This window comes from Antechinus flavipes, chromosome 1 (genome assembly GCF_016432865.1).
Source record: "Antechinus flavipes isolate AdamAnt ecotype Samford, QLD, Australia chromosome 1, AdamAnt_v2, whole genome shotgun sequence".
Taxonomy (NCBI): Eukaryota; Metazoa; Chordata; class Mammalia; order Dasyuromorphia; family Dasyuridae; genus Antechinus; species Antechinus flavipes.
The window spans coordinates 516,427,160-516,454,468 of NC_067398.1; positions in this window are offsets into that span (position 1 = coordinate 516,427,160).

A 27,309-nucleotide genomic window follows, 5' to 3' on the forward strand; every position below is an offset into this window, starting at 1 on the left:
AGGAAGTTTGAAATCACTATAAAACTTAAACATTAAAGATCTTTGCTGTCTTATCATTTTGCATCAGCAAGAGCAGATCACAATTGTTTCTGATATAGTATTTTTATTTGCCCATTTGTTTTTTGTCATATTTATATTTAATTATGTGTATGATTGATGGAATGAAATGAGGGTTCTGTTTTTTCTTGGCAGCCTGTCGTGCCTGTCTACTTCATGATACATTTTGAAGGAGATGACAGCTTTTTGACACAATTTGATATACAGCCAAGTGTATCTAAATGCATCACAAGTTTGATTTGTGATTGTCTGCCATTTTAAACAAAATGATGTCTGCTAGCTAGCAAATGCCCATAGAATTGTTCATTTCAATAGACTTCAATGATATTGGGCATGTGGGAGCAATTTAGAGAATATATATGTGATTACACTTAGTGAAGTATTCAGTTTGGAAAAGCATAAAACTAAAAATAAATTATTTCTGCTTTTATGAGAAAAAATAGCATTAATATTTTTCTTTTAATTATATGATTTTAACAAATGAACCAATTATACCTTAGAGCCAAAATATAATTGAATTTAATTTTATAATAAAAATGTTAAAATGTGATCTTATAATTAGCCTTCATTGTCTTTTAAGTATACATGATTCTTTGCAGAATGATTCAAGTACTGAAGGACCTAGTTGTTCTGCTGTTGTTTTCTACTTTTGGCTTCTGGGAGAAGAGGATGACCAAGGATTTGAGATGAAGAAAAAAGAGAAGAAAGAGAAGAAATTGTGGAAGGTGTTCTTCAGGGTTTGGGAAAGGTTAAAAATTGGACTTAGAAAGATGAAACTTAGAAGGAACTAAGGAGATATTGAAGAAGGAAAAGAATTCAGAATAAATAATGAGATATTCCAGAGCTAAAAGAAGAAAAGAACTAAAGCTGGAAGAAAAAAAAAAAAAAGAATTGAAGGACTCAAATAGAAGTATCAAGGAGAAAAGAAAAGAAAAATGAACATAAGAAACAAAAAAGCTAAGAAAAAGAAAGAGGAAAATTTGAAAGGGCAGAAGCAGGAAAAAGGTAATGAAAAGTTGGCAAAGATAGATAAAAGGTGAGTGAGCAAGGGAAAAGAAAATTTGATAATTGTCAAAGCATTAAAAAAATGCTTGAGAGATATGAAAATGGGAAACTTTGCAAGGAAAAATGTAAAAATATTATATAGGTTAAAAAAAAAACAACTTCCTAACTTTTAGACAGTAGCAACTATGTTGTACAGTGAATAGAGCATTGGGCTTAAGAGTCAGAAAAACCCAAGTTCAAATCCACTCCCAAATACATTAGCTGTTTGAGCCTTGGTGTGGTGAGCTTTTTCTTCTCAAAACACAGCCAGGTGATAAAAGTTCAGATCTTTTATTATTTCCAATATAGCCCGGTTAACTTAGAGGCCAATCTCTCTGCTTGGTTCCAAGAGCTCTCTCCGAATGTCACCAAATCCAAAGGTCTGGTCCTTCAGCCTCTTCCTCTGCTTTCTTCAGCCTCCAGCCAGCTCCAACTCTTCATGTCATTCCGCTGAAATCTCGACTTGTAGCGTCTTCCTCTCTCGCCCTCTCCGACTGGCCCATTGGCCTATTTATGCTCCTTCCAGAGAGAGGGATTATGGGTAGTTCTACTTAGTACCTTGTTTCAGGTTCTGCCCAAAACATCTTCTTGTAAGATTAGATCAACTCTAATTACTTAGCAGTTAGTAAGGATTCCAACATCTCCCCCTTTCTTTTGTTAGATGAAAACACCAAAGGGAATAGGAAATCTAATCAGATTAGTGGGTTTCTGAAGGGGTACACATAAATCCATCAATATGGGCCAGAACTTTGTAACAGATATACATGGTATACATAAATCCATCAATATGGGAGGCATTATACATAATTTACAAAAGCACACAGCAATATAACACAGGCTAGTGGTAATGTAACAAATAACATGAATCAACATGAAAATTTAACTACTGCAAAAGTCTCATCAACAATCTTTCATCTCAAGAAATCCAGTGATTCTTGCAATTGCTTTAAAATACATAAGCCCATAGTAATATAACACAGGCTAGTAGTAATGTAACAACATAAATCGACCTGAAAATTTACAAATGTCCATAAGTCCTAGAAATAGTTGATAAGGAATCCATTGTCCATTAGTTCATGCACCAGGAATCTAATAATTCCTGTAAGCTCTGAAGTACTGCAAAAAGTCTCATCAACAATTTTTCATCTCAGGGAATCCAGTGATTCTTGCTGGTTTTTCAGGAACTGAAAGCTGAAGATTTTAAAGTTCTTTTGACAGTCTCATTGTTAGCCTTTTCCACCTGTGGAAATTTAAGCAGATCCTCTTCCCCAAGCAGTTAACCTATCTAATTCTCTTCTATTTACCACTTTTGGGATTTCTCCTCATCATCTGGTAATTACATTGGAGCTTTTTGCATTGGATATTGTCTTGTTGTCTTAAAAGGCCTGTATTCTTCCCAACTGTAATCCTGATTGCTTTTCTGTTGGTTGATGACATCAGAGTTCTGAATTTCTAAAGTCTCTCTGGGTGTAACCTCAGCTGCTATCATGCCCCACCTGTCCTTTGATTGATACTTTAGAGCTGGGCCCTGCCTCTCATTCCTCTGGGTCAATATACATTCAGAGGTATTCTTCAAACAATATTGATATTATATACAATGATCTCTTGGTTCTTCTCCTATCTCCATTATTTCATGCATTTCTTTCCCTGTTTTTTTTCTCCTAAAATTAACTTGCTTATCACAATTACATTCCACTCAATGAATATGAATAGATAATTTTCAGATGAAAAAATAAAACCCACCTACAGTCACATGAAAAAATGCTCTGAATTACCATTGATTAGAGAAATGCAAATTAAAACAATTCTGAGGTATCACCTCACACCTCTCAGACTAGCTAAGATGAAGAGAAAGAATAATGATAAATGTTGGAGAATTTCCCCCGGTTTGTAGGAAAACTGGGACATTAATGCTTTGTTGATGGAGTAGTGAAATGAGCCAACTGTTTGGGACTATAAAACTATAATTACTCTTTGATCCAGCAGTGCCATTATTAGTTCTATATATACAAAAATGTTTGCATCAGCTTTTTTTGTTATGGCAAAAAATTAGAAAATGACTGTCTATCACTTGAGGAATGGCTGAATATGTTATGGGATATGACAGATGAGATATTATTCTACTATAAAAATGATGAACAAGCCTGGAAAAATTTACATGAACTTATGCTGGGTGAGATAAGCAGAATCAAGAAAACATTGTACACAGCAACAAGTTTGTGCTATGATCAACTATGATCACTTCTTATCACTTCAGTGATCTAAGACAATCACAATAAACTTTGGATGGAAAAAGCTATCCACATCCAGAGAGAGAATGATGGAGACTGAAGGTGAGTCCACATGTGCTATTTTTTTTTCTTCTGTTTTTTTCTCTCATGTTTTTTCCCCTTTTGTGCTGATTTTTTTCTCCCAATATGATTGATTCAAAAGGAAATATGTTTTGAAAAAATGAATGTGCAAGCATAAACAAAAAACATAACTAAAAAAGTATGTTGTTTTTACATGTAACTAGGGAAAGTAATTTAAAAAAAAAAAAGAACTGATGTCAGAATACAGATTAAAGTATACTATTTTTCTCTTCATTTTTCCCCTCTTTCCCTTTCTTTCCTTGCTTCTTTCTTTCTTTGTTTCCTTTTCTTTCTTCATTTTTTTCTTTTTGTTTCCTACCTTCCTCCCTCCCTTCTCTACCTCCTTTCCTCCTTCCTTCCTTCTTTTTTCCTTCCTTCCTTCCTTCTTTTCTTCTTTTCTTATTGAATGGGACTGATTGGATGAAATATTTCTCAGTATTGTCACATGATCTCTGTTTCCAGAACTGGGACCTTGGGAGGTCATTTGATCTCTGGAGGGATGAACTTTGAAACTGGGATATAGGAAGTTGCAGGAAGTAATATGACCTGTGGGAGGCAGCTAGCATCAATGACCATGGTCAAGGATAGCTACTGGACAAGCCAGAAACTAGCCAGGTTACAGGTTCACATGATGGGAGTTGGGATGGCTCCCAGGTGTGTCTGGGCCTCTCCCTGCAGGGACTAAATAAATACTTTCTCTATGTACCTGATGATGTCTCTGATTAGTTAATTGGGAAGGGGGCCTTGCATCCAACCTGTCTTATACATTCCCTCTTCCTTTCTTCTTGCACAAAATGACTAATATCAAAATGTTCTATATGATTGCATACATATAACACATATCAGATTGCTTTACTGTCTTGGGGAGGAGAAGAGGAGTGGGAAGAAAGGCTAGAATTTGGAATTCAAATAAAAAAACTGTTAAAATTGTTTTATATGTAGTTAAGAAAAATTAGAATATAATTTTAAGAACAACAGAAAAATCATATACTACAACTTGTTTAACTATTCCCCCATTGATGAACTTCACCTCAATTTCCAAATTAAAAAAAAAAAAAAAACTGCAATAACTATTGTAGAACATACAAATTCTTTTTCTTTTTTTCTCTGGTTACCTTAGGAAGCATGCCTAATAGTATGTACCATTTCTGGGTCAAAGGGCTTACATAGTGTTAAAATAATTGGGGCATAATTCCAAATTGTTCTCAAAAATGGTTGGATCAGTTCATAGTTCTACCAACTGTGCATTAATTTCCCAATTTTTCATACACCCTCAAACATTTGTCATTTTCCCCATTAACCACTCTAACCAATATGATAAGTATGAGATGATAGATCAATATTGTTCTAATTTGCATTTCTCAAATCAATAGTGATTTAGAACATTTTTATATGACTACATTTTTTTCTGACTACATTACTTCAAAACTTCCTTTTCACATTCATTTACTATTTATTAATTGAGGAATATTTTATAATCTTATAAACTAGAAGTTTTTCTATATATATTTGAGTAAAAATAAATTTATTGAGAAACTATATAAGATTCCCCCCACAATTTTCCATCTTCTTTCTAATCTTTGCTATATTGTCTTTATTTGTATAAAATCTTTTTAATTTAGTATAATCAAAATTATCCACTTTATAGCCCACAGTGCTATTTCTTCTTTATTCAAAAATTCTTCTCTTATTCAAAATTTTAATAGGTGATATAGCCCATGTTCTTGTCATTTACATGCTTTGTGTTTTCTGGAACCCACATGGATTCAAACAGAATAGACTTGTATCATATAAACTTCTTTAGAAAAGTAGAGGGAAAATTTTTGGAGAGGAGAAAAGATCACAGAAACACAGGAAATACCTTGTGGTTCTATGATATTTTCATTTTATCTTGATTTTTAATCGCTTTGGATTTCATTTCAATTACTTCTAAAATGTCAATATTAATATTTAGCTACCAACCTATGCCAAAATGTACATTCATGTAAGATTAATACCACATTTTTGGAGGGAGTTATTGGACATTACTTTATTCAAGTGGAAACAAATTCCTTCACCTTCCTTTTCTCAACAGTTTGATTGAGGTTTTTGGATCTTTGGGAGTGACCTTCAACAAAACAGTTATTTTGGGGTATATAACTTTTAACAAACATCTGTATAGAGTATCACTGAAAAATGTATGTTACAAATAAAATATTTTTCACCAAATTTTTGTGTGTGTGTGTGTGTGTGTGTGTGTGTGTGTGTGTGTGTGTGTGTATACCTTCCCCTTAGAAATGGTTCCTAAAGGGATAGGATCTTTTAAAATACTTCCGAAATGTTTATAAATCTTATGTGCTATTCTAAAGAGAGTCTGTTGTGGTAATTATGTTTTCTATGAGTACGGATTTCACAAATTAAAAATTGTAGGTTCTAGCAAGATTATTTATTGATACCTATTTACTGACTTTCACCATTTACCATAGCTTAATAGTTTATGCTTTTCATGCTCCTATCAGAAAGATGTTATTAAGTATAAATAAAAAAGAATGAAATACGAGAATCTTGATGGAATAATAAGACTATATCTACTTTTTATCTTTATACAAATGAATTTAATTCTACATTCATGTCATAATAAAAATGAAATGAAAATTAGCTAGGAATATTTGAACTTTTTCTACCTGAATTATCCTAGATCATGTGTCTCCTTAGATTTTGTAGATGACCAAAAGATCAGATAATGAAGACAGGATTCTCAAAAAGAAAAATAAACTTAAATACTCATTTTTTTTTTTACTTCTGTTGATGAAATTTTATTGATCATCAAATTTTTGCTTCTCATAAATTATACACTCAATCACAAAAATTATTCTTATGGATTATTTCATCTATTCTATTGCATCAATATTAATGAGCTTGACTTTTTTTTCTATTTAAGAAGTACCTTTAGAAAACAAAATTTCATGATACATTATCTCCATCTTATTTATGACAGAAAAACACAGATGGAAAATTAACTTACACAGCTCAATGAGTCACACTTTAGGACAGGAAGGATCTAGCTTGGCATGCTTTTTTAAATCTAGCAATATTTGTAAATAGTTTTCAAACCTCATTAGGCCAGCAAAAGCTCAAATTTGTTCCTCAAAATTTATAACAGCTCTACCTAAATTTTTACCGAATATCATGCCCCTTGTTAACCATTCCACTCTAATGATCTGTCCCAGTAAGAAGCTGCCAATCAAAATATACATATTCTAAATTTTTTCAACATAGATGCTAATCAAAAGAAAATAAAGGGACTGAAAGGCCAGGAGTAGCCCAGATCATGTTGAAATTGATTATCTGAAATAAAAAGGAAATTGAGGACAAAGTTACTGAACCATCCATGATTTAATTTGCAAAACTATCATTTACATATCAAACCAAGTCACCTGATTCCTCAGAGGTCAGAGAGGAGAAGTGATTTACAGAGATGATTAAACAAAAAAGAAGAATTGGAGAAATTATAGAAACTTAAAGTGCTAATTTCTTTTCTAATATCTGAAACTCTAATCAAAATCTGTGTTTTGTTTTTAATTATTCTTAAGATCCACAGAATATGACAATTTCTATGTCATTGAAACAGACATATATAAATCTTCACTTGATAAGATTCTTAAAACCATATAATATACTTTTGAATTTGAATAGAAATGCATCACTGAGGAGGCATGCATATACTTGTCATACAAGAACTAGGGAAGAAAAAAAAAAATTTTTTTTGATTCTCATTATTTTACCAAGCTAAAACAATAAAATTTCTCATAAATTTGAGAAAATGTGATCCCCATATAATTCCTTTGATTCTTTATCCTGGAATGTTAGTGAGCCTGCCATTTTGATAACTATACTGATAGAGTACAAACTCAGATAAAGCCTACAGAATTTGAAAGACCATTAGCCTGGGAACAATGATAGTGCTTTTTAAGAGCAAGATTAGCTGTGAATGGATAAACCTATGAGCAGAATTGTGGCACAGTAGCACAAGAAGTGCAAATGCCTTCTATTTTGGATGGTCCATTTCAATTTCTTCAGTGACAGCAATGAAATAACAACAAAGGAGGAAATGCTAATACAAATTTCTTATGTCATTAACATCCATTTATTTAACTGATTTTCCTTTTAGTTTTCTCTCTTTGTTCAATCAGTCTATCCCTCTTTGGAAGGGACTCTCATTTAGAAAATTTTAGAAAGATTGTCAGTTATTATCAGGATTTTTATTTCAGTTATGCCTGCACTTATTCTTTAGAATTCTTTTCTTTGTTCCCTATTTCATTCTTCTTGTTTCTCCCTATGTCTAACCCTGTTCCAGATCCTCTATAAAAGTCTTCCTCTATTAAAATATAAGTTTGAAAGTAGAGAATGACTTGTTCACTTGTATTTACACTCCCCTCACGATGTTTAGAACATTGCTTGGCACAAAATATATATTTAATAAATGTTCTATACGGGAGCTACCTAGCCATCGATTTATCGTCAGTCTGCTTCTTGGTTCGTTGTTGTCCTTAATTCTTGAAGAGTACCAAAATGACATAATTATGCTAAAGTCAAGTTATTGTTTATCTGACTATGGCTGATCAGATCACTATGAACTCACAATGCACTAAAAAAGATTAAGATAACATAGCCCATGTAAACTTTTGGGGTGGATTATCTAAATGTTCATATTTTTCATTTTTGTGCTACTTCAGTTCTACTTTACTCATAAAGCACAGTACATTTTCTGATGAGGGTATGTCATACTGGGAGTTCCTGTGCCATGTTTCACATGACACATAATTAATTCTAAAGTTCTTAAAAGAAACTTTGAGAGTATATTTGTGTTGATTTCCCCGATCACCATATCAGTGCTTGTTCTGTATGACTTTCTTCCAAAACAGTCTTTTTAGCAAGCATATGCTTGACATATGAACAATGTGGTCAGCTCAATGGGATTGAGCTCTTTGCAGTATAGTTTGAGTGTTTGATGCTTAAGTTCAAGAAAAGACCTCAGTGAGTTATCCTGCCATATGATCTTCAAAATCTTCTTAATACAATTCAAATGGAAGCAATTCAGTTTCCTGACATTGTACAGGTTTCAAAGGCAGACAACAATGAAGTCAGCACAATAGCTCTGTAGAACTTCAATTTGATAGTCAGTCTAATATTTCTTCTCTCTCACACTTTTCTTTTCTCTGCTCAGTATTTACTCCCAAATACTGAGCAATCTCTGGCAATGCACATGTCAACCTCATTGTCAATGTGTATTGCTGGGAAGTATATTGACAAGGAAAGTGAATTTATCCACAATTCAAAACTTCTTCATTTACTTTAATTGATCATAGAAGCAGCAGAGAAGCTGACCATATTTGGCTGCATCCCGATTTCAGAGGCTGCCCTGAATGTATAATCTATAAACAAAGAATTTGGGGGGTTGGAGCTAAGATAACTGAGAGCAAACATCACTTTCTGTGACTTCCTCTGAATTTCTCTCAAACCAAAAGTAGATTAAGCTTCTAAACTGGTTTTGGTCACAAAACCCACAAAATATTTGGAGTACAACACATTTCCAGAAGAAAAAAAAATATATATATATATATATATTTTTAAAATAACTTTTTATTGATAGAACTCATGCCAGGGTAATTTTTTACAACATTATCCCTTGCATTCACTTCTGTTCTGATTTTTCCCCTCCCTCCCTCCACCCCCTCCCCCAGATGGCAAGCAATTCTTTACATGTTGAATAGGTTACAGTATATCCTGGATACAATATATGTGTGTAGAACCGAACAGTTTTCTTGTTGCACAGGGAGAATTGAATTCAGAAGGTATAAATAGTCCGGGAAGAAAAACAAAAATGCAAGCAGTTTTTATTCATCTCCCAGTGTTCTTTCTTTGGGTGTAGCTGCTTCTGCCCATCTTTGATCAATTGAAACTGAATTAGCTCTCTTTATCGAAGAGATCCACTTCCATCAGAATGCATCCTCAAACAGTATCATTGTTGAGGTGTATAATGATCTCCTGGTTCTGCTCATTTCACTTAGCATCAGTTCATGTAAGTCTCACCAGTCCTCTCTGTATTCATCCTGCTGGTCATTCCTTACAGAACAATAATATTCCATAACGTTCATATACCACAATTTACTCAACCATTCTCCAATTGATGGGCATCCTTTCATTTTCCAGCTTCTAGCCACTACAAACAGGGCTGCCACAAACATTTTGGCACATATAGGTCCCTTTCCCTTCTTTAGTATCTCTTTGGGGTATAAGCCCAGTAGAAACACTTGCTGGATCAAAGGGTATGCACAGTTTGATAACTTTTTGAGCATAGTTCCAAATTGTTCTCCAGAATGGCTGGATGTGTTCACAAATCCACCAACAATGTATCAGTGTCCCTGTTTTCTCACATTCCCTCCAACATTCCACATTATCTTTCCCTGTCACTCTAGCCAATCTGACAGGTGTGTAGTGGTATCTCAGAGTTGTCTTAATTTGCATTTCTCTGATTAATAACGATTTGGAGCATATTTTCATATGTCTATAAATAGTTTCAATTTCTTCATCTGAGAATTGTCTGTTCATATCCTTTGACCATTTATCAATTGGAGAATGGTTTGATTTCCAGAAGAAAATATTTTGGAAGAACTTCATAATAGATCTGTTTCAAATGAGCAGGGATACAATCTGCTGAGCCCAGACTGCAGCATACGGAACTGGATAGAGAATTAGATAATTGCGGTTTTCACGCATCTGGAAATCTTTTATGAGCCTCTTAGGCTACTACATCCTGGTAGTATTGGAAGATTGGGGAAAGGAAATGTGATCTTTTCAAGAAGGGATGTGTAAAGCATATTACTCCTTACAAAACAGATATGAAAAAATACCAGTTCACTTGAAAATTGAATTTGTGAAATGGAAAAAAAAAAAAAATCAATGAACAAAACAATTCATTTGGCCAAAGACAAAAGGAGCTAAAAAAGTAACTGAAGAAAATAATACACACTCATAATTAGAATTGAACAAATGGAAGTGAATGACTCAATAAGATTTCAAGAATCAATCAAAACCGAAAAAAGTAATAGAAGACAATATGAAATACCTCCTAGGAATAACAACTGACTTGGAAAATAGATCTAAGAGAGACAATCTAAGAATTATTGAACTTCCTGAAAGCCATGATGGAAAAAAAGAATTTAGAAATTATCTTACAGAAAATCATAAAGGAAAATGGCCCTGATGTTTTAGAATCAGAAGTAAAATAGCCATTGAAATAATTCATTGGTCATCACCTGAAAGAAATCCCAAAATTAAAACTCCAAGGAATATTGTAGCTAAATTTTAGACTAGAAAAAAATAGTGCATGCAGCCAGAAAGAAACAATTCAAATAGCCAATGAGCCATAATTGGGATTGCCCTGGACCTAGCAGTTTCCACCTTAAAGGATCAAAGGGCCTAGAATCTGATATTCTGAAAAGCAAAGAAACTTGAATTATAGCCAAGAATAAAATATCTAGCTAAAACAAGCATTAACTTTAGGAAAGAAGATGGACATTCAATGATATAGGTGAAATTCATATATTTGTGATGAAAAGACCAGAACTGAACAAAAAAAAAATTGACCTCCAAACCCAGAACTCAAGAGAAGCATATAAAGGTAAAAAGGAAATAACTCTTCAGAACTATATTTCTGTTATGGGTATACTTAGAGAGTATAGTTTTAATTTGATTTTATTATGATAATATGAAAAAAAAAACTAGAGGTAAAAAGGAATTGTACTGCAAAAGGAGGAAAAAGAAGGTAAAATAATGGAAATTAAATCTCACAAAGAGGCAAAGATAACCTATTATAATCAAGGGAAAGAAGGGAAGGGGATGAACATTGTATGACTTTCACTTTCATAAGATTTGGCTCAAAGAGAGAATATCACACATACTTGGTTTCACAGAGAAACTTGTCCCACCTTGTAAGAAAGTGGGAGGGGAAAACTGAAAAGAAAGGTGAAAGCTAAAAGAAGGGAAAACAGAAGTAATAGGGGAAAGGTGTAAGAAAGGGGAAGGGGCTCTAAAGAAGGAGGGCTGTTTCAGGGAGGTGGTGATCAGAAGCAAAATACTGGGGAGGAGGGAAGAGGAAAGGAAAAAGAAAAGTATAACTTAGGGTACATAAGATGAATGGAAATACAGAATTAGTTATTTTAACTATGAATGTGAATGGGATGAACTCTCCCATAAAATGGAAGTGGATAGCAGACTGGATTAAAAGCCAGAATCCTTCAATATACTGCTTACAAGAAACACTTCTAAAGAAGAGTGATACACATATAGTAAAAATAAAAGACTTGAACAGAATCTATTATGATTCATATAATAAAAAAATTCTTAAAAAAAAAAAAAAGCAGGGTTAGCAATCCTGATCTCAGATCATGTAAAAGCAAAGATAGATGCTTTAAAGAGATAAGGAAGGAAACTATATCTGACTAAAGAATACCATAGATAATGAAGTAATATGAATACTAAACATATATTTCCTAACTGATACAGCATCCAAATTCCTAGAAGAGAAATTAAGAGAGATGGAAAAGAAACAGCAAAACTATACTAGTGGGGGTTGTCAAACTTGCTCTCTCAGAACTAGATAAATCAAACCACAAAATAAATAAGAAAGAAGTTAAGGAGGTAAATGGAATGTTAGAAAAGTTAGGTATGATAGATCTTGGGAGAAAATTAAATGGAGACAGAAAGGACTTTATTTTTTTCTCAATGATTCATAAAACCTATACAAAATGTGACCATGTATTAGGGCACAAAAACCTCAAAATCAAATACAGAAAGGTAGAAATAGTAAATGCATTTTTAGAAATCATGATACAATAAAAATCACATGCAATAAAAAGCCAGGAGAAAATAGACTAAAAATTAATTGGAAATTAAAAAATCTAATCCTAAAGAATGAATAGATGAAACAATAAATCATAGACACAATCAATAACTTCATCTAAGAGAATAATAATGAGACAACATACCAAAATTTGTGTGATGAAACCAAAGCAGTTATTAGGGGAAATGTATACTCTTGATGTTTCCATGCGTAAAATAGAGAAAGAGAAGATCAATGAATTGGGCTTTCAAATAAAAAAGCTAGAAAAAAATTAAAAACCCTCAATTAAATATCAAATTTGAAATTTTGAAAAAGGGGGCATTAATAAAATTGAATATAAGAAGACTATTGAATTAATAAAGAAAATTAAGAATTGGTTTTATGAAAAAACAATAAAATAGATAAACCTTTAGTCAATTTGATTAGAAAAAGGAAAGAAGAAAATCAAATTGTTAGTCTCAAAAATGAAAAGGGAAAATTTCCTACCAAGGAAGAGGAAATTAGGGCAAGAACTAGGAGTTATTTTGCTCACCTATATGACAATAAATTTGATAATCTAAATGAAATGGTGGAATATCTACAAAAATATAGATTGCCCAGGTTAACAGAAGAGAAAATAAATTATTTAAATATTCCCATTTTAGAAAAAGAAATAGAAGAAACTATATATCAGATCCCTAAGAAAAAATCTCTAGGGGCAGATGGATTTATATGTGAATTCTACCAAACATTTAAAGAAGAACTCATTCCAATACTATGCAAACTCTTTTGAGAAATAGGGAGAGAATGAGTTCTACCAAATTCCTTTTATGATACAGATATGTTGCTGATACCTAAACCAAGTAGGGTCAAAACAGAGGAAGAAAATTATAGACCAATTTCCCTTAGAAGTATTGATACAAAAATCTTAAATAAAATATTAGCAAAAAGATTAGAGCGAGTTATCACCAGGATATACCATGACTAAGTAGGATTTGCACCAGAAATGCAAACCCAGGTCATTATTAGGAAAATTATTAACATAATTGACTATATCAATAACCAAACTAACAAAAATCATATGACTATCTCAATAGTACAGAAAAAAACATTTGATAAAACCTAATACTCATTCCTATTTAAAAAAATACCTTAAGAGTATAGTAATAAATGAGGATTTCCTGAAAATGAAACAATAGCATTTATTTAAAAACATCAGCAAGTATCATATGTGCTGGGGACAAACTAAAACCAATCCCACTAAGATAGAAGGTGAAGCATGGTTCGCTATCACCATTACTATTCAATATTGTATTAGAAATGTCAGCTTTTTCAATAAGAGAAGAAAAAGAAATTAAAGGAATTAGAGTACATAATGAGGAAACCAAATTATCACTCTTTGCAGATGATATGATGGTAGAGAATCAACTAAAAATCTACCAGAAACAATTTACAATTTTAGCAAAGTTGCAATATACAAATTTCATCCACATAAATCATCAGCTTTTTTGTATATTACCAAGAAAGTCCAACAGCATGAGATACAAAGGTACATTTCATTTAAAATAACTGTAGATAATATATTTGCAAGCCTATCTGCCAAGGCAAAGATAGGAACTTTATGAACACTATATGAACACAATTACAAGACACATTCCACACAAATGAAGTCAGATTTAATCAACTGGAAAAATAACAAGTGCTAATGGGTAGGCTGAGATAATAAAATAAAAATGACAATACTACCTAAATTAATTTACTTATCCAGTACCATACCAATCAAATTCCTAAGAAATTGTTATAGAGCTAGAAAAAAAATACTAACAAAATTCATTTGGAAGAGCAAAAGGTCAAGAAAATTTATTTTTAAAATTACAAATGAAGGTACCTAACTGTACTAGACATAAAACTATATTATAAAGTAGTGATCATCAAAACTACTTGGTATTAGCTAAGAAATAGAGTAGTCAGTTAGTAGAATAGCTTAGGTTTGCAAGACACAATAATCAATGATTACAGTATTGTTCTGTTTCATAAACCCAAAGACCCCAGTTTCTGGGATAAGAATTCACTATTTTATAAAAATTGCCAGGAAATTTGGAAAGTAGTATGGCAGAAACTAGGAACTGACCCACACTGAATACTTTACACTAAGATAAGTTCAAGATGGATTCATGATTTATAAATAAAGAATGATACTATACATAATTAGCTTGCCCAAGTGGATAGAGTACCAGATTTTAAGTCAGGGGAATCTGAGTTCAAATCTGACCTCATATAGTTAACATGTCTGTAATGAGTTCAAAAGTTGGAGTTCTTGTTCTTCTCAAGGCAAAGCCGGTTTAGAGGCTTGGAGCCCTTCGGATGTCTCCAAATCCAAAGGTTCTGTCTTTCAGCCTCTGCCTCTGCTTTCTTCTGCCTCCAACCAAGACAGAGATGGAATGTCTCTCTCATCTCCTTCTGGGGAGCCCAGCCACCAACTTGCCGCGGAGAGAGGGCTTCTGGCGTAGCTCCACTGAAATCCGTCAAAGTGTTCTCTGCACCAGAGTCGCTCCTCTCGAGTCCAGTGCGATCAGCCAGCCAAGAGGAAAAAATGTATTCTGCCATAGATCCCTCATCGCTGGCCTTTTATCTGACTCTTCTGAGAGAATGGGATTATGGGTTTTCTCCCATAGTGCTCTCTGGCCCAATGAGCTTTAAGGGAGGTGTGGACTCCCTTGAAGTTAGAAAGTGTACTTTGTGAAGCTAGCATACTTGTGGACTCCAATGAGTAAAGGTGGGAACACAAGCCTTGTCTTATTAGTTCTACTTAGTACCTTGTTTCAGGTTCTGGCCAAAACATCTTCTTGTAAGATTAGATCAACTCTAATTAGTTAGCAGTTAGTAAGGATTCCAACACATGTCCTAGCTGAATTGCTGCTAAGTAAAATTAATGGACTCAGGAGAACATTGTACAACAGCAACAGGAAGATTATATGATAATCAATTTGACAGAAGTGACTTTTTTCAATAGAGAGATAACTCAGGACACTTCCAATGGTCTTGTGATGAAGGTAGCCATCTGTACCCAGAGAGCAAACTATGTGAACTGAGGGTAGATTGCAAAAATAGTATTTTCACTTTTTTTTTTTTTATTATTTGCTTTCATTTTGTTCATTTTTTTTTTCTCATTTTTTCCTTTTTGATCTGATTTTTCTTGTGCAGCATGATAATTGTGTATGTATGTATAGAAGAATTGCAGATATTTAATTTATTTTGGATTTCTTACCGTCTAAGAAAGAGGCTGGGGGAAGGAAGGAAAAAATTTGCCACACCAGGTTTTGCAAGAGTAAATGTTGAAAATTATCTATGCATATTTTGAAAACAAAAAGCTTTAATAAAAATATAAAAATATGAAAAATTCACCACCAGTGCACTAGCTGACTTTGATGCCATGTTTATCCTTATTACAGGTATGTGGCAATATGGCTGAAAGTATCCTGCCAAAAAGCAAGCTCAAAGTCTTATTTTACTCCATTGGTGACTGGGAAAGCGTGAGAACATTAGAACCTTGTTCATTATCAAGAATTATTGGCAGATTGCTGTGAGGAAATTGATGTACAATACTGAGAATCTTTTGGGGGCAAACAAATTTTGATATTATTTTCCATAAGCCATTGTGATTGACACTTCAAAAGCCTTGGTCAAATCTACAAATATACTGTACAGATCTATGTTCTGGGACTGACATTTCTCCTAGAGCTGTTGAGTAGCAAATACTATATCAACCATTCCTCAATTATGTCTGTAGTCACACAGGCTCTCAAATAGATGACCATTTGCCAGGTAATTGATCAGTCTATTAAGGACTCTGGCAGAAATCTTGCCAACAATGAATAAAAGAGAGACCCGACTTTGACCATATATCTTTAAAGAAATAGAAAATAGAGGGGATAACCGACTGTTGCATATAACCTGAAAAATTTCAGACAGCTTTTGTATGAGCAATGGAAATTCCCCACACACCTCAACACACACATACACACACACACACACACACACACACACACACACACACACACACAAACCCTTTGTAAATCTCAGATTCAATACAAGCATCATCAGGTCCTTTTCTACATGAAAGCAGTTTAATGAAATTCAAAACTTCTTCAGTTGGAATTTTAGCTAAGCAATGGTTGACATCTCCCTGAAGTAATCCTGAGGTCAGTGACTTCCATATTGATTTATGACTGTCTGTTAAAATACTATGGAAGTGTTTAGCCCATCTCTGTATGACCTTGACCTTATCACTAATTAAGGTGGCTCTATCAACCAAGCCAAGATGATAAAGTAAAGGCGGGAACTTGCCCAACCTCTCTGCCAAATTGCTCCAAAATCCTTTAAATAATGACTCTAAACTAATTTTAGAGCATCAGAAAACCCCCACAAATAGAGCAGAACATTTTCTAGCCAAAGGTAATTTAGAAGCTCAGCAGAAGAGGTCCAGTATTTTCTCCTTGACCAAATTTTCTGAAATTTGGCTATAATATTATTGGGAGTTTTTGTTTTTGGATCTCTTTCAGGAGGTGGATTCTTTCAATTTCTATTTCACCTTCTGGTTCTAGAATATCAGGGCAGTTTTTTTTTTTTTTTTTTTGTTTGGTTTTTTTTTTTTTTTTTTTTGGTAATCTTTTGAAAGATGATACACAGGTTCTTTTTCTGATCATGACTCATTATTATGGCAGTTAGGAGGAGTATAATTAGACAGAGGGCGTGCGTGTGAGTTGAATATGAAGGGATAATATCTTTTTTTTTTAATTATTAAATGAAGGGGCAAGAGAAAAATTTACTAGGAAAAAGGAAAGGGAGAAGTGGAATAGTGTAAATTATCTTTTATAAAGGCAAGAAAAAGCTTTTACAGTAGAGGGGAAGAGAGGCAGAAAGAGTGAATGAGTGAAACTTAATCTCATAAGAATTAACTCAAATATGAAATAACATACATACTCAGTAGGAGTATAGAAATCTATCTTACCCTGAAGAAAAATAATAGGAGAATGGGGTTTTGGAAGGAAGTAGCATGATAAAAGAGAGGGCATATTGAGAAAAGTAATAGTCAATAGCAAAATACTTTTAAGGAGGGACAGGGGGAAAGGAGAGAGAATAAATGGGGATGGAATAAAATTAGCAATAGTAATTGTAAAATAATAATAGTAATTGTAAACTAAATTTTTGAAGCAAGTTTCTCTGATGGAATATTATTGTTCTTTTGAAAATGATGAGCAGGATGAGACCATCTACATCCAAAAAGAGTATTTGTGGGAACAGAATGTGGATCACAGCATAATATTTGTAGTGTTTTGTAGTTGTTTGCTTATTTTGTTTTCTTTCCCTTTTTTTTTTACCTTTTTGATCTGATTTTTCTTGTGTAGCATGACAAATGTGAAAATATGCATTATACATGTTTAATATATGCTTAATTATTTGCTATCTAGGGAAGGTGGTGGAGTGAAAGGAGGGAGAAAAATTTGGAGCCTAAGATTTTGCAAAGGTAAATGCTGAAAGCTATCTTTGCATGTATTTTGAAAATAAAAACCTATTATTAAAAAAAAAAAAAAAAAAAAAAAAAAGGTGTTTCCATGAGCACTGTGCATTGAGATACTGGAGCAGGGATCCTCAAACTATGGCCCCCAGGCCAGATGCGGCAGCTGAGGATGATTATCCCCCTCACCCAGGGCTATGAAGTTTCTTTTTTAAAGGCCCACAAAACAAAGTTTTTGTTTTTACTATAGTCTGGTTCTCCAACAGTCTGAGGGACAGTGAATTGGCCCCATATTTAAAAAGTTTGAGGACCCCTGCCTGAATTTGGCCCATATATAGTCTTCAATGCTTCATAAAACTCCTTTGAATTGTTTCTATCAGCATAAAATTGAATTTCTTCTGCTATTTTATTAAGCCAATAATCCTCCATTTTTCTAATTTTCACTTGTACTTTACTTTTGAGTTAATTGAATGCTACCTTCTTAGAGATGCATAAATTATTTTCCTAGTTTAACTGGTGGAGTTCTCATTTTTTCATTGAGCAGCTTCTGAATTTTCCCTTCATTTTCATTAAACCTATCTTCATGTTTGCAGGTGTTCTGACCCAGTTGAACAAATTCAATGCCACATAACAAATCTATTAAAGCTGCGCATTACTTTTTCTGTTTCACTATGGTCAAATATGTTTTGGCTCAACTTTCCCTCCAAGTTAGCAACAAACTATTCCTCCTTAGAAAAGTGCCCTAATTTGTTGACATTAAATCTCCTGGAAGTCATTTTACCTTGGGAGTGCCACTTTTTAAAAATGTGAATATTTATTTTTGATAAGGCATATAAGCATATGGGTGTATAGGGATATATAAGGTATATTAGGATAAGTGTAGAATTAGTCAAACATTCTTGATTACACATCATTATATTTGTCATTTTCATATCCTGTCAATTTCTTCTCCTTATAATCAAATAAATATATGTGTTTTATATATATGTGTATATATATATATATATGTGTGTGTGTGTGTGTGTGTGTGTGTGTGTGTGTGTGTGTATATATATATATATATATGATAAATGGAAAATAGTGTTGGTGATGTGAAGGTCATGAGATGTTTAAGTCTTCATAGTAAGTGACCATTGCTGTTTCTGTTTTCAATTTCATTCCTTTCAAGGACTCCCTCCCATGTCTAATAGTTTGAACTTAATGTAGCATTAAGCTTGTGCTCTTTTGACATATTGATGATATGGGTCTCCAGGTCTTCATAAAATTTTTCTTTGACCTTGTCAAGGTTCAACATAGTAGGAGCATATGCACTCATGATAATGGCATGTTTTGTTTTGTTTTGTTTTTCCTACAATTGCAATCACATTGTTTTGATTCTGTCATTTACTCTTTTTGGTAAGCATATACTCTTGTTAACTAGGTCAGTTTTGATTGCAAAACTTACATCAAGTTCACAATGCTCCCTTTCACTATGGTCATTCTAGGAAAAAATGTATCCATCTTCAACTTCAGTAACTGTTTATCATTTGTCATCATTGTTTCACCCAGGCCTTCTATTTTGATATGACACCTGTTGAGTTCTCTTACAACAAAAAGTGTTCATTTTTCAGGTCTACTGGATTATATATCGTCTGTAAGTATGGACACACTCCATGTCTTGATGGTAAATGAAATCATCTTTGAAGAAGTTTGTGTGTGTGTGTGTGTGTGTGTGTGTGTGTGTTGACCGTAAGTGTCTGCCCGGGAAGCGCAGTCAGCTGGGGAAGTTCTATTGCCCCAGGCCGAGCCCCCCACTCTGCCGATTAGAGGCTGCCCAGGCTGTGCCCCACTGCCGCGCAGATTTGTAACTGTCCCCATAAAAGCCCCGAACTGCAGAATGTGGCCACAGGGCTGCGGTAAAGTCTGCCTAAGTCACTTCCGGGTTTGAGGAGTTACAGTCAGATCTCGTTAGGTTCTGGCGTTTTTTAGAGGACCCTCCGTTTTAGGTTTTAATTTCCCTGCCAGTTTACTGCTTTGTAGTCAAGGCAGAGCAGTTAGCCTATAGCAGAGTGGTCCCTATAACTTCTCTAGCCACCGAGATCACCCCCGCCCCTGGTCTGCTCAGGACGCTAGCCTCTAGCTGCCTGTGCTAGTCTGTTCCTGGCCCCTCAGGACAAACCTTTCCTGGCGGGCTTCCGGGATCGGCTGTAAATTGTAGTGCTTCTAATCTTTATGAATTTAAACAGTGAAGAGTTATTTTTGAGGCTGGATTAAATAGTTGATTATGAGGGTAATGAGAGGAGCTTAGAGAGTCGTGTGTGCCTGCTTCGCCATCTTGGCTCTGCCCCTCTCTGGTGTTTTTAATAAGAATGGATATTGCATTTTATCAAATGCTTTTTCTGTATCTATTGAAATAATCATATGGTTTTTGTTAATTTGGTTATTGATATAGTCAATTATGCTAATAATTTTCCTAGTATTGAATCAGCCTTGCATTCCTGATATAATTTCTACTTAGTTATGGTATATTATCCTGGGCATGATCTTTGGTAATCTCTTTGCTAATATTTTATTTAAGATTTTTCGATCAATATTCATTAGGTAGATTGGTCCATAACTTTCTTTCTCTGTTTTAATCCTACCTAGTTTAGGTGTCAGTACTATGTGTCATAAAAGGAATTTGGTAGGAGTCCTTTGTTCCCTATCTTTCAAATAGTTTACATTGTATTGAAGTTAATTTTTCTTTAAAGGTGTGGCAGAATTCACATGTAAATCCATCTGTTTCTGGGGATTTTTTCTTAGGGAGTTGATTAATAGTTTGTTCTATTTATTTTTTTAAATAGAATTATTTAAGTAATTTATTTCCTCTTCTGTTAATCTGGGTAATCTATATTTTTGTACATATTCCTCCATTTCACTTAGTTTGTGAGTTTATTGGCATATAATTGGGCAAAATAACTCCTAATTATTGCTCTAATTTCCTCTTCGTTGTTGGAAAGATCTCCCATTTCATTTTTGAGACTAACAATTTGATTTTCTTCTTTTCTTTTTCTAATCAAATTAATTAAAGTTTATCTATTTTATTGTTTTTTTTTTATAAAACCAACTCTTAGTTTTATTTATTAATTCAATAGTTTTTTTTAATTTTAATTTCATTGATATCTCCTTTTATTTTTAGAATTTCAACTTTGGCACGTGATTGGAATTTTGAAATTTGTTCTTTTTCTAGTTTTTGTTTTTTTTTTTTTAATTTCAATCCCAATTCATTGATATTCTCTTTCTGTATTTTATGTAACTAAGCACCTAGAGATATAAAATTTCCCCTTATTATCACTTTGGCTGCATCCCACAAATTTTGGTATGTTGTCTCATTATTGACATTTTCTTGGATGAAATTATTGATTGTTTCTGTGATTTGCTGTTTCACCCATATATCTTTTAGAATGAGATTATTTAGTTTACAATTACCTTTTGGTCTATTTTCCCTTGCCCTTTTATTGAATGTAATTTTTATTGTATCATGATCTGAAAAAATGCATTTACTATTTCTGCCTTTTTGCATTTGATTTTGAGGTTTTTATGTCTTAATATCTGATTAATTTTTGTATAGATTCCACAAACTGCTGAGAAGAAAGTGTACTTTTTTTCTGTCTTGTTTCAAATTTCTCCAAGGATCTATTATATCTAACTTTTCTAGTATTCTATTTATGTCTTTAACGTCTTTCTTATTTATTTTGTAATTTGATTTATCTAGTTCTGATAGTGCAAGTTTGCGATCTCCCACTATTATACTTTTGCTGTCTATTCTTGCACTCTCTTAACTTCTTCTTTAGGAATTCAAATGCTAAAATACTTGGTGCATATATGTTTAATATTGATATTGCTTCATTATATATAGTACCCTTTAGCAAGATATAGTTTCCTTCCTTATCTCTTTTAATTAGATCAGTTTTTGCTTTTGCTTGATCTGAGATAAGGATGGTCACTCCTTTTTTTTTTTTTTTTTACTTCACCTGAAGCATACTAGATTCTTCTCTTGCCTTATACAAAGGTATAGCCTTCTATGTATAGCTCTGCTTTTAATGTGTTTTTTTTGTAAACAACATATTATAGGATTCTGGTTTTTAATCCAGTCTGCTATCCACTTACAGTTTATGAGAGAGTTCACCCTATCCACATTTATGGTTAAAACTACGAATTTTGTATTTCCTGCCATCCTATTTACCCCAAATTATATTTTTCTCTTTCCTTTTCCCTTTTTCCTCCTCCTCAGTATTTTACTTATGAGCACTACTTGCCTCAGGCAGTCTCCCTTAGAGACCCACTTTTTATACCTTTCCCCTACTATTTCTGTTTTTCCTTTTATTAGCCTAGCCCTTCCCTTTTCCCCTTTCTCTCTCACATTTTTATAATATGAGAGAAGTTTCTTGGTGAAACCAAATATGTCTAATATTCTTTCTTTGAGCCAAATCTCATAAGAGTAAGATTCACACAATGTTCATCACCCTCCCTTCTTTCCCTCAATTATATTAGGTTTTCTAGGCCTCTTCCTGAGACATAATTTCCCTCATTTTACCTCCACTTTTCCCTTATGTTCAGTACATTCCCCTTTCCAGTTCTTGTTTCTTTTTTATATTATAACAATAAAATCATATTATAAATGCATTCTCTATGTATACCCATAACAGAAACATGGTTCTCAAGAGTTCTTTTCTTTTTACTTTTTTATGCTTCTCTTGAGTTCTATATTTGGAAGTCAAATTTTTTGTTTAGCTCTGGTCTTTTCATCAAAAATAAATGGAATTCACCTGTTTCATTGAATGTTCATCTTCTTCCCTGAAAGAATATGTTCAGTTTAGCAGAATAATTTATTCTTGGGTGCATTCTAAATTCCTTTGCCTTTCAAAATATCAGATTCCAGGCTCTTTTATGTTTTAAAATGGAAGCTGTTAGGTCCTGGGTAGTCCTTATTATGGTCCTTGGTATTTGATTTGCTTGTAACATTTTTTCCTTGGTCTGATAGTTCTGAAACTTAGTCATTATATTCCTTGGAGTTTTAAATTTGGGGTCTCTTTCAGGGGATGTTCAGTGAATTCTTTCAAAGGTTATTTTACCTTCTGATTCTAAGACATGTAAGCAGTTTTCTTTGATATTTCCTGAAAAATTGTGTCTAATCTCTTTTTTATCATAGTTTTCAGGGAGTCTAATAATCTTTAAATTGTCTCTCCTAGATCTATTTTTGTTTTCCCTATTATGTATTTTACATTTTTTCCTATTTTTTACATTTTCTATTTTTTTTTTTTTTTTTGGTTCTGTTTGACTGATTCTTATTGTCTCATTGAGTCATTCATTTCCATTTTTTTCAGTACTGAATTTTAGCGAATTGTTTTCTTTATTTTCTTTTTTTATTTCTTTTTGGATTAGTCCAATTGAATTTTTAAATGAGTTGTTTTGTTCAGTGGAAATTTTTTCCATTCACAAATTCTGTTTTTAAGGAGTTATTTTCTTGTTGTGTTTCAAAAAATTCTGTTTTTCTGGGAGTCGTTTTCTCTTTTCCATTTTATCAAATCTATCTTTTAATGAATTATATGTCTTTTCCAAACCCTCTTGCAAAGTTTTCATTTTCTTTCCTCATCTTTATTCTAGCTCTCTTTTAAGATTCTTTTTTTTTTATTTTCTTCTAGGAAAGCCTTGTGCAATTGGGTCAGGTTATATCACCTTTGGGGGCTTAAACTGGAGACAATCTGATTTTAGTTGCCTCAGGATTTGAAATCTGTTCTTCTCTTTCACCATAAAAACTGTTTATTACCAGGGTTCTTTTTGCTTTTTTTATTCATTAAAAAAAAAGGTAAGTTAAGGTAGCACAGGAGGTTTTATCAAGCTTCATCTACAAGTGGAAGCTTCCTCTATAAGTGGCCATGCCTGTATTGGGTCAATGCTGACTTACTCCAAGTGCTAGGTGGGTCTGGCAAGGTCCTATGAGATTCTGGTGTTTTGGGGTTCACTATCTACCTTTTGTGTTTGTGTTTTAGCCTCTTATATTCTTTTTTATCACCATGTCCCTCCTCAGAAGTCTGTTTTGTTTCAAACTGCTCCCTTAATCTACTTTCACTTTTATCAATCTATTCTTTCTCTTATCTCTTTTTTCCCTACTTTTCTAATGAGCAAGATAGATTTATATAATCATTTATTTTCTTTCCATTTTGAATTAATTCAAATGAGATTGAGATTCAAGAGCAACCCAACACTCCCCTTTCCTTTCCCCTTAAAGCTCATCTTTTAAATTTCCTTTTTTTTTTAATCTACTTATTTCCATTCTTCTCGCCCCCACTTTCTCCCAGTGCATTGCTCTTTTTCATCCATTCATTTATTTCTGAATTTATTCCAAATAAATTGATTAATTTCTGTGCTTTCTATTTATGCAAAGTGCTTCTAGCAGGCCTAATAATTTAAAATTCTTAGGCTATAGTTACATATACCATCTTTCCACAAAGAAATAAAAGATAATGTAATTTTATTGAGGGTTTTATTTTTCTTGCATCTTTATCTTTTATCTGCTTCTTTTCATTTTTGCATTTGAAAGACAATTTTTCTATTTACGTCTGGTCATTTTTTTCCAGAATATTTGAAAATACTATATTTTTTTTTAAATCCAATTTTTCCCCCTGAAGGATTAAACACATTTTTATTGGGTAGGTCATTCTTTGTTGTAACCACAGCTTTTTTTTTTCCCCTTGTAAAATATCATATTCTAAATCCTCTACTCATTTAAGTTGGTAGGTGTTAAATCTTATGTCATCCTAAAGATAGCACTATAATAGTTAAATGGCTTCTCTCTGCCTTCTTTAGATATCTTTTTATTAGCTCTAGGAGCTCTGGAACATAGAAAGAACTGAAGAGACTTACATGAACTAACGCTAAGTGAAGTGAGTAGAACCAAAAGAACATTGTACACTGAAAGAGCTAGATATGGGCAGGCACCTTGTTCTATGTCCTGTAATCTCTTTATGACCTTTTGCTTGTTTTTTTCTTATCATAATATCTATTTTGAAAGCTCCCAATTGCTGTTGGGGCCACTTCCAAGACCTATACATGCTGTTGTTATCATGTGGCTACTGACAAGCCTTTACTTCAAAGTCACAACCTCTCCTTCTAAACTCCTAAGTAGTCCTGTGTAGGGAAAAAAAAAGTATGGCCCCTTTTTAGTTCTCTTTAAGATATTATTTTAAAGTTGCTTGGAGGATGATGTTGAAAACGTTGAGCAGCTTGACCTCTATCGTGACCATCTGAATGAAAAGGAATGATTTTAACAATTTTTGTGTTGTTGTTATTGTTATATTTCCCTCAAAGGTGAAGCTATCTCATATATTAGGACTTACTTAGAGTCCCAGGCATAGCTAAATTATATTTGATGTTTGGTGTAAAACAAATACCCAACTTCATATTAGAAGCATTCTAGACATGAAACCAGAAGGGACTCTTGTTTGAATGCTGCCTCGGACACTGGTCACACAGTAATGAAAAAGTCATTTGATCCTAGGATGTTTCCCTATCTCCAAACCTGAAATGTCTCTAGTGAAACAAATGGGAAAATATATGTTAAGTGGTTTGGCTTTGCTAATCTGAAATTATTATTATCATGCAAAGTAGAATTTCTCCCAATATAAAACACATAATTCATTTGCTTCCTTTGTTTGCAAAGAGAAATAAGGGTCTGATCCTTCAAATCTCTTGTTGACTCCCAAAGTTTTACAATCTTAAAGAATGCCAGACCATGTTTGCTGTTTCATCTATGTTCACCACTGGGAGAACAGAGTGTTCATTATCTCTACTGCCTTCCTTTTTTATTCTTCTATCTTTTATTTAGGTTATTCTGAAAATAAACTACTTGTGGGAGATTTTAGAAAATAACACCTGTAAGAAATATAAATGAGGTTTATGTTTCTATTTTATTATTTTTAAGCCACTGAAAACTATTCTTTTTTCCCACTCATATCACCTGTCATTGATTCCCAGATTATTTTGTTCAAAGCATTTTGAACCTGCCTTGGCTCAAAATGCTGAAAAAGTCAAAAAAAGAAAAAAGTTTTAAAGAATTTTAACTTCTTTCACCTGAATATCTTTTTATTATGATATATTCACACACCATCACCAACACTATCACCCTCATTCTAAAGGAAAAACACATACTAAACCATTCTCCTGGCTGTGATGGAGGGGATCTTTCTTTGAGTGCAAAAATTCTAGGTCATCATGTCCAACAATAATTTCTATTATCTCTTTCTAATGTATTGTGTTTGATAGTCAGCAGTTAAGTGTAGTTATTATGGACATGTTTTTTCTGCCTAGTGTTTAAATTGCTTTAAAATCAATGGATCACTTTGAAGTAATTTTACTTGGAGGTACTATTAATTTGGGGGAGGAAAAGATAGATCAATAGATTTTTTGTCTCACTCTTCACATGTTAAAAAATAAAATATAAGTGTTTAAATCTAACAAAAAAAAAACAGGTAGCAATGATAAAAAATGCATTAAATAAACATAGCTTACCCTGATGGATCAGTAACCTAATAGGTATTGTTGCAGATAAAATATTGGCTTTGTAATAATTGGGATAGTGTTCAACAAATGAGTATAAATGGAGGAAGTACTACATACATTGTATAACTTTCCTTAACCAGAGAAAAGAAATAGCTAATGAGAAATACAGACATACCTGGGAGAATAAGTAATTTATATCATTACATGAAAATTGTAAACATTTATTAGAGGTAATATAGTCAAGGATTCAATTTAAACTAGAATCAACTTAATTATAGCATATACTTCAAATCAACTGAAGTTGTCTTAATAGATGTGAAGTGTTAAGTAAACACTTAAACAATTCTGAAACAACTAAATTCTTAATGTGGGAAATTGAGAATATTTTGCTGCATAAAGATTCTCTTATAAGTGCAGTAATAAGTGATCTTCATTTAAAAGCATAAATCTAATGTTTGAATGAGGGGAAAGCATATTTCAAATGTGAAAAGAAAATCCAAGAAGAGTATCATCTAAATTATCTAATGGCATCCCCTCTACCTGTTTTTTTTTTTTTCCTCCAACAGAGAATACCCTATCCTTTTTATTCTAAGAATGCTTCCAGATATTTTAGAAGCTTAATGAACTTTCATAGTTAGGTCATCTTTCAAAATAGCTTGATCTATACATGGGGCTTCTCCCACACACCCCAATACTTCTTAGCCCTACCTCCATACTTCTTTTCCCAAATTCTTTCAGTTTACTTTTAGATAGAGAAGCTTATAAAATTCAGCTATCATAAGCAAATCCCTTTGGTGGCCAATGTTCATAAAGTGTTGGTTTTTAATCTATTCTCTGGCATTTACCAGCTGTGTGAGCATAGGTAAGTCACTTCACCTGGATTTAGACTTTCCCAACTTGAATTTAAATCTTGGCTCTGTGACTTCCACCATTTTCATGTATCTGGGCTTTATTTT